General features: G+C 40.0%; 1 pseudogene; it reads right to left on the bottom strand.

Annotated features, from left to right (window-relative positions):
• Positions 1 to 9,918: 9,918 nt before the first annotated feature.
• LOC102000045 lies at positions 9,919 to 10,827 on the bottom strand (annotated as a pseudogene).
• Between the last annotated feature and the right edge of the window lie 2,210 nt (positions 10,828 to 13,037).

Raw genomic sequence — 13,037 nt, 5'->3', positions numbered from 1 at the left:
GGAACATCTACACATTAGAGTACTACGCTGCGGTAAAAAACAATGACTTCTCGAATTTTGCATGCAAATGGATGGAAATAGAAAACACTATCCTTCAGTGTTTTTGACAAGTGAACATGAGATCCCAAGTCACATGATGGGCACAGTGGAGAGGGAGGCAGGTAGGGATCTGTCCAGCATCCATCCAGGGAAATGTTTCTGCCAATTGAAACATCTATTTGGATGATTTAGTAATCTATTTTGTGTTGTTATGTTTAAGTACTTTGTGTAAAGGTCTATTTGGATCACAATTCTATTAACTGGAAGGTACAAATGGCATAGCACTATTGTGCTGGTGAGGGACTCCTGGATGCTTCACAATGTGTTAAGAAAGAGAACAGGATAGGACTACATACAGAAGAGGTCTTGTTATATAACACACTCCCATAAGGATGACTTAATCCTTGACATCTCCACTTTGGAAGAGTCACCGATGAACAGACTCCATTCCAATAAGGGTCTACATCATCAGTACTGCCAGATGAGCACCACACTTCCAACCCATAGATTAGTAAGAGACCCTTAAACTATATGAAACCACAGGATTTGTTTAATATGCAAATAATATTTAACATATCTTAAACTCTACTTGTTGTATGCAATCCAATCTTCCAAACCATATTCATCCAGTGAATTACCATCAACAGTTACCGAGGATTTCAAGTAAAAAAAAAAATCTGTCAAACTTAGCATTGTAGTCTCCAGTAAACATTATTGATTCTCTTAAATTATTGGAAATCAAGCTAAATCATACTACCTCTATAATTACTAACACCCAAATCCAAACATCTCGCATTTTTATATCTACAGAGATTGCTTGATCACAAATCACGTGACAACATCATGCTCTTTCTGTCAAAGAGGACCAGCTCTTGCATGGGGATTTTGAGTTTAAACTGCCACATTTTCTGTCTACCAAGCCACCCTTTCCCCAGGCTCATCCCCGATGATGAGGCACAGGGAGTGTAAAATACGTTTTCTGTTTTGGTTTCTGTTGAGAGTATTTTAATTAAATTTTTTTTTCTGTTGAGAAGTATTTTATTTTTATTTTTTTTGAGAAGTATTTTAATTACTGCTTCTATCTGCTCCGATTTAACTGGATTTAGAGATCTGTTTACATTGTTCATTTGTTTGATCTTAATTTAACCATGATAGGTTGCATGTATCAAGAATTTCTTTGATGTCTGCCAGGTTTTCCAGTTTGGTGTGTTTCACTCTGACTGTTGGTTGTTTTGTTTGTTTGTTTGTTTTTGTTTTGTTTTTGAGACAGGGTTTCTCTGTGGCTTTGGAGCCTGTCTTGGAACTAGCTCTGTAGACCAGGCTGGTCTCGAACTCACAGAGATCCGCCTGCCTCCCGAGTGCTGGGATCAAAGGCGTGGGCCACCATCGTCCGGCACTTTGACTGTTGTTGTATGATGTTTCTGTCCTGTCAGGTTCCCACAGTTGTTAAGTCCCAAAGAAATCACACAGAGGTCTACCTTGGTTATAAACTGATTGGCCTAGTAGCTCCAACTTCTAATTAACTCTTATAACTTATATTAGCCCAATATTCTTGTCTATGTTAGCCATGTGGCTCAGTACCTTGTTTGGTGAGGCAGTTACATCTTGCTTCTTCTGTGCCTGCGTCACCACAGCAGACTGTGTTTCCTGCTTCCCCACATTCCCATTGCCCCGCCTCTACTTCCTGCTTGGCTTCTGGCCAATCAGCATTTTATTAAAAATAAAACAGGTGACAGGATAAAAGACCATCGCTCCACAGCAGACTGTGAAGAAAGGTCTGCTCAGAGCTTCAGGTTACTGTAATTATTGTCTAAAAAAACAAACATCTGCTTAAGCTACTGTGACGAGGTTTTGTTTTACATAAAACTCAGAATTCTTTCAAACTCATTTGTTAGCAAAGTGAAAGAAAGAGACTTTTTTTCAATATCTGTGTCTCCTGTTGACATGGTGAAATTCAGCCTCAAGTCCAGCTTTGTGAATGAGCACAAGAGGGCTGATATTGTATAACCAAGGGTCAGAAAGTCATGAATGTTTACTATCAATGAATTGTTCTCTAAAGAGAAACTTACAAGTACGGGAAACCCACATTCTGTCCATTAAAGTAAAGAAAACCCAACGTTAGGAGGAGGACACTGGGCAGCTTTCAACTCAGGAGTACATTTTTGGGGAAACTTAAAGTTCTGAAGGTAGAGGACGTACCAGTGGTGCTAAAGGAGATGAGATACCATGCAACCACTGTTTTCTCCCACGCCTCTCTGAAAAATTGTAGGATGTAGAAGACTGAGAGTGAGGAAAGTCCATTTCCCCTTCTGTCCTTCCTGTAGAAACCAGCAGTGCTGAGCCATCCTCCTCAGCTGTGCTGTGTTCACGCTGATTTTCTGATGGATGGAGGAGATTCATGTTGGTGAAGGAATTGTGGATCCAAAAGAAAAGCAGCGAGAGAAGCCCCTGCTGTGCAGACCTCAGCACCAGTCTCTTCAGACCTGGAGGCTCTGGAGCTTACTGTGATGGTTTGAACTTCCCATAAAACAGAGTAGCCCTGGGACACCCTGTTCATGTAAACAATACCCTTTAGCTTGTATCATCCAGAAAGCTTCTCAAACCCACCGCTGTTATCTAAAGAAATGCTTTTAAAAGTGTTATAATGTTGATAAAATTCAGATGGATGCGAAGAAGGTAGATTTCTTTTCAACTCCTTCCCCCAAACTGAATATACATTTCACAAGAACCCAGTTGTTCCTCGTAATACCAAGCACAGTCAGAACAACTTGATAATTCCCTTGTCAAAATTCAAATCCATTTCGTAGGTCACAGACTGATAAACCTGGATCTTGAAAATACCCTTTTAAAGAAAACATCTGTAACAATAATATATATCTGCAAATCTCTTTCATCTCAGAGCTCCTTTCTTCTGTGTAAAGGACAGTCATGCTTGTAAGGTTGCAGTCCCCCATCCTCCCAATAGCTCTGGGCCTTCATCTGTGGTAATGTTTATAGATCATTCTGTGTTGCCACAGATGCTGTTGTAAGCACCACTTTGCTTATACTATCTAATAGATATATGACATCTACTTGCTAGATGTCCCTGTTATTTTGCTGTGAAGAGACACCACGAGCAATGCAGTCATCAAAGGAAGCATTTATCTGGGGATATGTTTACAGTGTTAGAGGGGTGTCCATTATCATCATTTGGGGGCAAAGTGGGAGCATGGTGGAACTCATGGCACTGGAGCAGCAGTGGAGAGTTATGTCCTAGTCTGCAGGTAGAGAGGGGGTGTGGCGCAGGGAGGGAGAAAGAGAAAGAGATAAAGATTGGGCCAGGAGTGGGCTTTTGAAACCACCAAGCTTCCCCTGCTGACATAATTCTACCACCAAGGTCACAGCTTCTAATACTGCTCATATATTGTCCCCACCATGATGACTATCCTTTCGAATACAGGAGCCTGTGAGGGTCATTCTTACACAAATCACCACATTCAAATTACTACATTTCTGTCTCAGAGTCTTTTTCTGTCCAACCAGACACCTGTCCAATAATGACACAGAGACTTCTTATTAATTATGAAAGTTTGGCCTTAGCTTAGGCTGCTTTCTACCTAGCTCTTACAACTTAAATTAACCCATTTCTATTAATCTCCATGCTGTTATATAGCTCGTGGCTTTTCTCTCTCCTCCTGCATCTCCTGCTTCCTCTGCATCCAGCTGGTGACTCTGCCTTTCTTCCTCTCTGAGCTGTCTCTGTCTCCAGAAGTCCCACCTGTACTCTTCCTGCCTAGCTATTGGCCATTTAGCACTTTACTGAGCCAATCACAGTGGCACATCTTCACACAGTGTAAAGGAATATTCAGCAACACAGAACAAATATCAAAATTTTCTAGCCACACTGCTTGAGCCCCATAGTGGAAAATCAAGTTGTGCGAATCCTTGTTTATTCTGCCCATGGTCAAGCTCAGGATGGTTGAAGATAACCTATTTTTTTCCTAACTTGTGGAGTTATTTCTTATTTCATTTCCATTATCTCATTCTATCATATTACCATCATGCAATTCCAAATGGCAGGGGCTAAATCAGTGCATCCTATCTATGTCCTATGTACAGATACTTGGAGAATTTGCTGATTCAAGCTCTTTTACATCTCAGAGTCTATGGGTGTTGCAGCTCCTATTCTGTCTAAGCTCTTTTACATCTCAGAGTCTATGGGTGTTGCAGCTTCTACTCTGTCTAAAGATAGAATTTTATATCTTTAAAAACATTGATTCATTTTATGTCTGTATATATGTATATGTTTGGGCACACAAAAGCTCTATGGTTTGTGTGTGTGGAGGGTAAGTTGGAGGACAATTCCCAGGAATTGTTTCTTTCCACCATGGTTCTGGGATGAAACTCAGATGTTACAGTAGGCAGCAAGCACGTTTTCCTTGCAGAGCACTCCCTTTGTCGCACTAATTTGGTTCAGTTTTCCCTTCTGTCTCTCCCTTTAGTAAACATGGTGACCTCTGTCTTTGTTCCATGGCTTCAATATTTCCTGGGCTACATTTGAATCTCCTGGGTTGTCTTTGAAGTAGAATGATTTGCTGTTGTGTATTGTCAAGGGATTCAGAAAATTTCTGGAGTCGATGGCCTTACCCATATTTTTTCCCTCAATACTGTTAATAACCAGGTCACTGTGATCTCTGTCAGATCAAGTTGATTTTCTGATTTCTAGATGGAGCAGAAGTTTACTGTTTCACATCCAGGAACTCCATCATCACATCTCCCATATAGACATATTCATATGATAAAGGAAGCTATGCTGTTTGGTCTCCGAATATAGTTAGAAATTCAAACTGATCCCTGGCTCTTCTACTTCCTAGTTATTATTACAGGATTGCTTTAGAGTTTTCTGCCCTGCATGTTTCTGCACACTTGACCTTTGTGAATCCTGGCCTGCACCTAGAATTGGTAGCTGGTAGCACCTAGCTTTAGGTTCTGCTTTCAACTCCTGCTTCTTCCATTGCATGTGGGGACACCAGATGCCAGCAACATAGTGATGGTAGCAGTATCCAATCCTGAGTCTCTAACAATTAATGAATTATGTGATAATTTTCCATGAGAAGAACATTAGAGGTCATTAACAAATTCCCAAATGAATAACTATAGAGTCAGAAATCGGAAGCTCTTAAACATGACTTCCTTCGGCCAGATATGATGCTGCATGTCTTTAATCCCAGTACTGGGAAGCTGAGACAGGCAGATCACTATGAGTTTGAATCCTGGCTGGTCCATATGGTCAGTTCTATCCCAGCCATGGTGATGTAGTGAGACCACATCAAAAAAATAAATAAAAACCTCAAACGAAGGAAAAAAAACAAAAAACAAAGTGAGTGCAAACTTGTATTACCAGCACCAGGGAGACTGCAGCAGGATGACTGTGACTTAGAAGCTACCTAGAGATAAACAGTAAGAACTTGTCACAAACCACCCTAGCACTACACTCAAGTCAACTAAAGGGTTTCAAGGTCTCCTTGCTGTGTGAGCCCAAAGGTGAGTGCTAGCCCAAGTCTGCAGTGTAAGCAATTCCAGGTCCTATCTGAAACTGAGAAGCTTCTGTAAAGCAAAAGACACAGTCAACAAGACAAAAAGGCAACCTACTGGATGGGTAAAAATCTTCACCAATACACTATCAGACAAAGGACTGATCTCTAAAATCTATTAAAAAAAACTCAAGAAATTAGACATCAAAATTCCAAATAATCCAATTTTAAAAATGGGGTGCAGATCTAAACAGAGAATTCTCATCAGAAGAATTTCAAATGGTTGAAAGATACTTAAGGAAATGTTCAACATTCTTAGCCATCAGGGAAATGTGAATCAAAATGACTTACACCTGTCAGAATGGCTAAGATCAAAAACACCAATGATAGCTTATGCTGGAGAGGATGTGGAATAAGGGAAACACTCCTTCATTCCTGGAGGGAATGCAAACTTGTACAACCACTCTGGAAATCAGCATGGCGCTTTCTCAGAAAATTGGGAATCAACCTACCACAAGATCCAGCAATACCACTCTTGGGCATATACCCAAAAGATACTCAATCATACCCCAAGGGCATTTATTTAACTATGTTCATAGCAGCATTATTTGTAATAGACAGAACATGGAAACAACAGAAATGCCCCTCAACCAAAGAATGGATAAAGAAAATGTGGCACATTTCCACAATGGAGTACTACTCAGCAGTAAAATAAAATAACATCTTGAAATTTGCATGTCAATGGGTAGATCTAGAAAAAAAACATCCTGAGTGAGGTAACCCAGACCCAGAAAGATGAACATGGTATGTATTCACTTATAAATGGATACTAGCTATAAAGCAAAGGATAAGGAGCCTATAGTTCATGATCTTAGAGAAACTAAGTAACAAAGTGAATCCTAAGAAAAACATACATAGATTCACCTGGAAAGGGGAAATAGGCAAGATTACCTGACAAAAAGTGGACACATGGAAGTTGGAGGAAAAGGGAGCGTGTAAGGGGAAGAGGAGAGGAGAAGGGCAGGGGCGGGGAAAATTTAAGGGAACAGGATAACCCACATGAAGGTAGGACAAAAATGAGAGCAAAGAAGGAGATATTTTAATTGATGGCACCATTATGGGGCTATCAAGAAACCTGATACTAGAAAAGTTCCCAGGAATCCACATGGATGACTCCAGCTAAGGCCCTAAGCAATAGAGGAGGAGGTTCCCAAATTGGCCTTGCCCTATATAGTCAGACTGATATCTTAAATGTCACCATAAAACCTTCATCCAGCCACTGATGGAAACAGAGGCAGAGACCTTCAGTGGAGCACTGGGCTGAGCTAACAAAGTCCAGTTGAAGAGTGGGAGGAGTGAGAATATGAACAAAGAGGTCAAGAATGTGATGGGGACACCCACTGAAAGAGTTTACCTGAGCTATGGAAGCTCACCAACTCCAGTAGGACAGGGAAGGAACCAGCATATATCCAAATTAGACCCCCTGAATGTGGGTGGCAATTGTAAGGCTGGGGCAGACTGTGGGGCCATTGGGCAGTGGCACCAGGATTTATCCATAGTGCCTATACTGGCTTTTGGGGAAGCTATTCTCTTTGGATGGATACCTTGCTCAGCCTAGATATAGTAGGGGGGGCCTTGGATCTTCTCCAAAGCAATGTGCCTTACCCTCTCTGAGGAGGGAATGGGTGGGGTGGAGTGTGGGGTTTGTGGAGGGACTGGGAGGAGGGGAGGGAGTGGGAATTGGGATTGATATGTAAAATGAAAAAAGATAGTTTGTTTTCTTTTTTAAGAAAAATAAAATAAATTAAAAAAGAAATACCACCAAGCAAAACGTTTTCAATTATTTTACAGTTAATTTTGTGTGTGTATGCATGTGTCATAGCATGCATGTGGAGGTCAGAGGACAGCATGTGGGAGTCAGTCTTCTGCATGAGAGAAAGATCAGGTTGTCTAGTTTGTTGGCAGATGCTTTTACCGTGGGGCATCTCTCATGAACCCTCTCTATTCGTAATGTTGAACAATCTTTTCATCATTCAGATGTAACACATCTTTCTTCACTCCTTCTCCATGTTCATACATAGCTTCCCTTTGAGTCAAATTACACAGACTGACTGAGAAAGTGTTCTTTAGTCTGGTCCTCTATGTAACAGAAGAGGGTGAGACTCAGAGAAGTAGTGGATGTCCCCTACAAACAAGTCACACTTCATGAGAAATGTGAGAAGGAGCAGCAGGGATGTTAGCAGACTGCTCTTCTTCCAGAGGATCCTGGCTCCTTACCCAGCACTGACATCTAGGACTCATGATGGCCTATATATAGCTCTTGCTCCTCAGGACCCAGTGTCCTTTTCTGGGTACCTGTTAAAATGTGGCACACACACTCTCACAGACAACGACACATACAGATAAATAAAAACAAATCTTTATGTTTGAAAACCAAGTTAATTAATAAACTATAGTACAATATGATACAAATCACTCACTTTTATACATAGAGTGCAATATATAGAGTTTTGTATATAGAGTGTAATCAAGAAAAAAATGTACTCATCATGGTAGAGTAGAACAACAGTGTACCCCAAACCCAGACTGTTATAGCTGTTTTAATTGGATGTGACACATCTGAAAAATAGTTGTGGATATGATAACTGAAAATAAAACTGTACAATTGTTAGCTGTAGGGAGTTGTCTGTCCAGACAGCCAATCCGCTCTATCCTGTCAGCTGTTCCCCAAATAACCACACAGAGACTTATTATTAATTATAAATGCTTCACCAATATCTCGGGGTTCTTACTAGCTAACTCTCATATTTTTGAATTAACCCATATTTCTTGTCTACACGCTACCACCTGGCTCAGTACCTATACTCAGTAGGCAAGTTCATCTTCTGCTTCCTCTGAATCTCCTTGAGACTCCTGAGAATCTTTTCCTTCTTCTTTGAACTCTTTTTTGATTTGCCAGTTCCGCTTAACCTCTACCTGTCTAGCTATTGGCCAGTCAGCTTCTTTATTAAACTAATCACAGTGACATAAATACACAGTGTAAAGGAATATTGCACATTAGAGGTAGGTTTATGCCTTAATTTTTAAGTGTCACATCTGACATCCTTCATTTAAATTAGTGTAGAATCAGACCCTCCGCAGCTCTGGTGACAAACAGCTGGATAGTGTTGTGCAGAGAACCTGGCATTAACTAAGGGCAGCTGCAAACAAGCCTCTGTCTCTTTTCTTTTCTTTTTTCTTTCTTTCTTTTTTAAAAGTGAACCCTTAATTGAAAACTTGAAACACTCTTCAGCATCACATCTTCATCAAAGCTCTTATGAAGCCTGCACAGAAAACTGAGATTTTCAACATGGAGGGTCAGTCACCTTCCATGTACATTTATTTATGTATTTTGAAAAGGGCAAATTCACATTTTATTACTCAGCATAGAAGCTATAGACAGATAAAAATGAAACTTAACTGGGTATTCATTAATCAGTTCATCCTTTATGTACAGTGTTTATTCCTGTATAGAATATTCATGAATATAAGACCAGTGAGAAGTTTCAGGGCATTTAAGTTCAGTGACTGAGCATTGATCATCTAGTGACTGACTGTACAGCACATGTCAGCCTTTCTCAATTCTGTAAAGTCTTTTATGTGGGTGGAATCTTATAAACAGACATTTTGAACATTCCCAAAATAGCCTTGTGGTACTCAAATTTAGAAAAAAAGAGTGCCAGGTACCAGATATTGAATTTCTTGGACTAACAGAATTAAATCACTTGAATTTTGATAAACTTTACAAAATGCATCTTTATGCTTCCAGTCATGGTAGTAATAAATCAATTTTACAAATCCCAATTAAAACCATTTTCTCAGTGCTTGAGAGATGGTTCACTTAAGAGTACTACCTGGTTTTGCTGAGGATCCAGGTTCAATTTCTAGCAAACATACTTTGGTTCAGAACGACAAGTCTTATTCCAATCAGTAACAGGGCATTTGATGAAATCTTCCAGCATCTAGAGGCACACACAAGATATACAAGCATAATACAGGACTATTCATACACAAGGAATGAATACAAATATGAAAATGTTTAAAGAATAAAGTCCCTTCAAAGTGTGGCAATAAAGAGAATGAAGTTTCTAATTTGCTAGGGTCACCCCTTCTTTCTTTTAAGACTTGAGGCTCTAGGAAGATAGTCTGAAAATAAAGGCAAGCCTATACTACTTTGAGATATTTTGACTTATGTACAATATTGTAGAACTGAAAGTTGATCCACATTCATTGCACAGAAAAATGGGAGAAATAGTTTCTTGAATTCTCCCAATGAGCATGCCAGCACTCAGCCAGAAGTCTGTCCCTGTGAATCAACACAACAGGGCTAAAAGTTGCATAACCAAGGGTTATAAGTTCGTGAATATTTACCATCAAGGAATTGTTCACTAAAGAGAGACTCATAATTAGAGAAAAAGCACAGTCAGCCCAATAGAAGAAAACAAAACAGAGCATCAGAAGGAGGACACTCTGAGCAGCTCTCAGCTCAGGGGGAGTTCTGTAGAGAAGCTTGGAGTTCTGAAGGTGGAGGACATGCTGGTGGTGCTTGTGCAGAAGAAGTACCATGTAGCCACTGGCAGCTCCCATGGCTCCCTGAAACACAGCATCTCTCAGGACCATGAGAGAGAGAACAATCCACTTTATTTTCTGACTTTCTAGCATTAAGTAACAATAGTTGTCACCATTCTTAAACTGTGATATATTCAGGCTTGTACTTGTGATGGAATGGATTAGGTTCATACCTATTAAAGCATTGAGTATCCAAAATAATGAAAAGATTGGAAGAATGTGCCATGCAGACTGTGGTCTTAGCCTCCTCCACCCAGATGCTCTGGGACTGATGATGATGGCCTGGACCACAGTAAGGAGACTGCTGGTGCAGATGGAGACCCCACGAGCCACCCTCTCCAAGTAAACAATGATCTTACATCCAATGTCATCTAGGAAGCTTCTCAAACCAAAAGCTGCCATTGTCTTTGGCAATCCTTTTGCAAGAAGGATTATGATGTTTGTCAAGGCCAAGTGGATGAGAATAAGGTGGATGTTTTTCTTCTCAGGCCCTCCCCACCAGCTGCACATATAATTCACAGAAACAGAAATATTCCCCAAAGTGCCAACTGTAGTCGTTAAGAGAAAAATTGTCTCCTTAATAAAATTCAAAACCATTTCTTCCTTCCTAGGTAGAAAACTTTGTGTCCAGGATGCAAAGACTTTTTCAAGAAAGTATCAGTAATGCTACATGTGGATCTGAAAAACACATTTTGCACCGTATTAACTTCTAGTGTGCAAGATGCAGCAATGGACACATATAATGTTGCAGATTAGATCCCTGACATGCCTCCTTTTCCCCCCATTATGGACTCTGGGATGTTCTGTGTGCTCTAACAGGTTAGTTTCATAATTGCTATTCAAAATCTAAACTTTAGAGGAGACTTTTTTTTTTTTAGTTCTACACTAGGAAAAAATGACTTGTTCACATTGTGTGTCTGTGTGTCTGTCTGATTGCATGCATGTATTATTCTAGTTAACTCTCAGCATAGCTGAATTGAACTCAAAGTTCTCCATCCAAAAGTTCTTTCTGCTTCTCATTCTGTTTCATTTTTCCCACCCAACTCCCAAAGTCTAAGGTTCCTGCTGACTCTATCTGCCTTCCCCACATCACACAGACAGTGAGAAACCCTGCTGGGTCAGCACATGGAACATCTCTCAGATCTGCTAACTTTACCCTCCACAGGGCGCCCTCCTTTGTCTGATATTCCTTCTTTTTCTGCATCTCAAGTAATATAATAATTTCTAGATTTTCCTTTGGCTTCGAAGCTTTATAACTTCTGTTTCTATATTAATATTTTAAAGGTTACTATGTTGACCATTCTGTGACTTCACTCCATATACATGTTACTGGTTGTTTTTTTTTTTAAATGTAATCCTCAATGCCATGTCAAATTGTAAAACTTTTCCAGATAGGACCTGACAATTAAAACTGAGTCATAAAAAGATATGCTGAAAAATTCAAGGATCCACCTGGTAGCAGCTAAGGAGTGTGTCTAGCAGAACCCTGTAGTGCTTCCTAGGAGAGGGGGTAGCAGAGAACTGTGACTCCAGTGGATGAGTTCAGGACATTTGTGACTCCAGTGAGTGTCATCAGGGCATCTCAGGGAGCAGGGAGCAGGGATCAGCTCTCCACCAAGGGAGAAGATGAGGAGGATGGAAGAAAGGGCTTAATGAAGGTGCTGCGGTGAGATGAGTGCAGTTAATGTCTGATGACCCCTCGGCATTGGCTGCGTACAGTACCGTGGTTTAGGTCTACTGGGCTGAGTAGGAATTCTCCCATCAAAGAAGCCATGGTGGCCTTTGCCTCTGTGGGGCTGTGCAAGCCTCAGTTACGTCAGCTTGCTTTGAAATGTGCTTCTACTCTTGTTTTTTAATTATTTATTTAATTTATTAAATAGCATCATAAAAGTAATGCTATTTATCAGTCAGGCTGCTTTATTCTACATCAATCTGAGCTGATTCCAGAACTTTAGCTCTCGGCGGGATGCTATTCTTCATGTCTGCAAGTTCCATTTACATTTCTCAGGGATTTGTGATAACTATTGGCACCTTTTCTAGAAGGGGTCTGCATGTTTCATGAGTTTGTGTGTTATGAGTACGTAGAATGCCTCTGTTCTCACTGCTCTTCATCCTGTGAAATTCACAAGATTGATTTAAATGTCTGTGTCTTGATGATGTCACCTGTGCCCTGGATAAAATGAGCTGTGCTCCCAGGTTTAAGTTTATGCTGCTTCATGACTTTAGAAATGTCAGTTATTGTTCAACTTCTCCTCTGACAGAGGGGTAATTGTTGCCTGAATTATCAGTACTTCCTAGAAATCACAATAGCAGCTCAAATATCTGCACATAATGAAATACGCTCCAGGAGTTAATATCAAGCACGTAATCATTCATCAACATATTTGGAATAAAAATTTAGTGTTTAGTCAGAGGTTGGAATCTGTAAAAATCCCTTCAATAATTCACCTTACATACTGATGGAAAATATTAACACTTTCCTGTTCATTTAATGTTTGATTTTCTGATAATTCCTATTTTTCTAGTCTTCTTTTTTTTCCCCCAAAAGCTTCAATCATATTTCAGAACAGATTCTGATCTTCTAATAAGGGATTCCTTCTACTCGAATGCACTGTTAGAGGGGAGAGAGATGACTCATTTTCCAAATCATATTAAGTAATGCTATAGGAAATTAATTTAAAAGACAGGATAGGCTTGTTTTTAGCTATATCAATCATCCCATGTCTGGGAATAAACCTCAATAACCTGATAGATTACATCCTATCAGGTTTTCTAAAAACAAGCAAACAAAAGCAAAACAGATTATTTGTCTTTACTACTTAGCACTGGAATAGAACTAAAATGAACTATCTCAGGATGTTCTAGTTCACAACCTTG

The sequence above is a fragment of the Microtus ochrogaster genome, unplaced genomic scaffold (genome assembly GCF_000317375.1).
Source record: "Microtus ochrogaster isolate Prairie Vole_2 unplaced genomic scaffold, MicOch1.0 UNK178, whole genome shotgun sequence".
NCBI lineage: Eukaryota > Metazoa > Chordata > Mammalia > Rodentia > Cricetidae > Microtus > Microtus ochrogaster.
Note: the sequence above shows the minus strand (reverse complement) of the source record. Positions and strands in the feature narration are given on the sequence as shown.